Below are 3,198 nucleotides of genomic sequence, written 5' to 3'. Positions count from 1 at the left end.
TGAAATAATCTATCTCCTATCATTAGCAAAGGACAACAGGTGATTATTTTAGTTTATTGAAGTGAACTTTTCCCAGGAGGAGGGGGCACGAGGGACAGAGAAATTGGTGAGTTCAGCTGTTCCTCTGCTCCTGAGCGGGGCCAGGCTCCTGGGACGGAGGCAGCTCGTGGCAGCCTGGCAGCACTGCCCAGAGACAGCCGAGTGCAGGAGCAGCTCCTGTGCCAAGAGCAGCAGGGCTGCGGGCACTGCCTGCTGCTGCGGACAGCAGAGGAGAGAAGGCAGCGAGAGGGGAACGGCAGTGTGAAGCGGGAGGACAGACCAGAGCTCACTGTGGAAGAAGTCCTCACAAAGCCTTGCATGGTAAGACTCTGGCTGAGGGGCATAGCAAGAGGAGGAGATGATTCCGAGCAGGGATTCCCTGATGCACCTTGGCAGGGTGCTCCTTTCTTCCAGAGATAGCTGCAGGGATGTGAAGCTGGGTATGAACACGGGTCTACCCAGGTTTCTTAGAGCAGCATCTCTGTGCCCTAGGAGTCACCCAGGGCAGTGACTCTGCTCCTGCAAGGGTCAGTGCTGCCCAGAGAAGCTCTGAGTGACAGGGTTGCCCCCAGCCGGGCAGGATCATCCTCCTGTTGAGAGATTGCTGTCTGGGTGAAGTCTGCTCACTGCTCTAGTTCATTCTCAGGATGTGTCTGAAGGGTCTTTCCAAGAGCAATTTCAAGAGAAGGGCTATTTCCAAGGGCAGGAGCTTTTCACCTGCTGGTTGCACTTTCAATTTTCTCCCTAATTGCAGCAGAGAGAAAATCTGTTCTGTCAAGGACCTGGGACTCCCATCCTTCACTCTCAGAGATCAGTAGGCCTGTGAGAATGCTCGCAGAACCCCTTCAACCCACCTTAGCCTGCAGCCAGCATCAGCATCACCTTTGTGGAATTTATTTTACTTGCTCCTTACAAACTACCTGCACAGAGATGCCCTTGCACAGTGCTCTGTTCCCAGAGGTTTTTGCAGGATAGAACTGAGTACACAAAAGGTGTCATATGATCTATGAACATAGACTCCAAAGAAATGTTGGGACAGAGAAAGATGCCAGCAGGGACTGCTATGGGCAGCAGAGATGGACAGGGAAGGAGAGGGAAGTGTCCATCATGGTGGGAGGATGGATTTGGGGAAGTCATGGTCAGTCCCTCCATTGCAGACACCGTCCTCTGAGCAAGCCCTCCAAGTCTCCTCCGCCACCCAGCAGCCTCTCTGCCCCAACAGCCTTGGGGTCTGGGCCATGAATCCTGCCCTTTGTGTCCAGACCTCGGGAGAGGACAGGGACATCCCTCCTGCTATGGACATTTTTCCTGCCTGCTGACAGAGGGACTCGAGCGCCTTGCCTGCAATGTCACCATCTGGTAGGTGACATGTCCTGCTGGGTGAGGTGAAGGTGTTCCTGAGCGCCCTTCTGCCTCCGTCTCCTTGCCTGAGTTGGCATTAGGGTCCTGGTGTTGTTGCTCCTTCTTGCCCCTCCTCTCCGTGCTGCTCTTGTTCTTCTCTTGGGCTCCCTGGGGTTGGTGGGTTTTCAGTGCTAGTTTGGACACCTGCCCTGCAAGTTGTGGAAGAGAGGAATATGCATGGGAGTGAGATGTCCCCAGCCCCCCTCTAACTTGTGCAGCTCCAGGAAATGCAATCCATGGGGTTACAAATGGAGCTGACTCTCCCTTATGCAGAGCCCATCTTCAGTGCACCTTCCTCTGACCATTTCTCTGTCATATTCTGCTAGACTTTGAGATGTCCTCAGAAGAGGGTCATTGCTGTCCCCAGCTGTCTCTGTTGATGTCCAAGACACCTGTGAGGAATATGCACAGACTCTGAGAGTGTGGAAAGAGTGTTTGGAAACTGTTCATGGGCAGCTGAAAAATAGCCCCATGTGTCCTTGGCTACAAGTGGAACATGGAGATTTCCTTCAGGTGCTGGGAGAAAGGGAGAGAAGTTGGAGATCTGTGAGTCTGAAATTGGACTTGTTTGCTCCTAGCAGGGGTGGGAATCTTTTTAGGGAAACACACAGAGTGATCATCATGCAGCTCAAAGAGGTGTGGGCACACGACAGCTGGAATGTAGGCAAATGGGCAGATGATCTGTCCTCACTCTGCACGAGGTGACTATGAATCCAGTTCTCACAGGATTCCCAGTAGAGATGCTGAGAATTTCTGCCTTTGAGGAGGACTCCTCAGGGGCGAGTGCGGCAACTCAAAGAAAATAAACAAATCCCCTCCAAAATCCCCAAACTATGCTCTCAACACCCATTTTTTTAGGAGATGTGGTGTAGATGCTGACAATCTCTTCTAGATGCCAAGAGGATTTCACCTGAAAAACTGTGATTGTCAGAGCCCCCTGTTGTCCCCTTCCCACTACTGCAGAGAAGGATAGACGTCCGTGGAGCCCACAGGAAGATATTCCTGCTCTTCATATCACACATTCAGTCACCCCAAACTGCAGCTCAAGCAAGGAGCTGCACAAAGATCCCCTCGGTAAAGAGATGCAATTTGGGAGGTGTATTAGAACTGGAATATTGGCCTTTTTACTGGAAAAAACCTTTGTAACGTCAATATCTTTTCTTCTTTGAACAGTCCACAAAGCCTGGAGACAGAAAAATGTCGAACAGCAGCTCCTTCAATGAGTTCCTCCTCCTGCCATTCTCAGACAGGCGGGAGCTGCAGCTCTTGCACTTCTCGCTCTTCCTGGCCATCTACCTCGCTGCCCTCCTGGCCAACGGCCTCATCATCACAGCCGTAGCCTGCAACCACCGCCTCCACACCCCCATGTACTTCTTCCTCCTCAACCTCTCCCTCCTCGACCTTGGATCCATTTCCACGACTGTCCCCAGATCAATGGCCAATTCCCTGAGGAACACCAGGGCCATTTCCTATTTGGAATGTGTTGCACAGATATTTTTCTTCCTCTTCTTGTTTGGAGGAGAGTTTTCTATCCTCACAGTCATGGCCTATGACCGCTACGTTGCCATCTGCAGACCCCTGCACTATGGGACCCTCATGGACAGCAGAGCCTGTGTCAGAATGGCCACAGCTGCCTGGGCCAGCGGTTTTCTCTATGCTTTCTTGCACACCGGGAACACATTTTCCCTGCCACTCTGCCAAGGCAATGTGGTGGAGCAGTTCTTCTGTGAGATCCCCCAGATCCTCAAGCTCTCCTGC

Source organism: Tinamus guttatus, unplaced genomic scaffold (genome assembly GCF_059628265.1).
Source record: "Tinamus guttatus ecotype Peru unplaced genomic scaffold, ASM5962826v1 Tinamus_guttatus_pri_ptg000537l, whole genome shotgun sequence".
Lineage (NCBI taxonomy): Eukaryota > Metazoa > Chordata > Aves > Tinamiformes > Tinamidae > Tinamus > Tinamus guttatus.
This window is presented reverse-complemented; position numbering follows the sequence as displayed.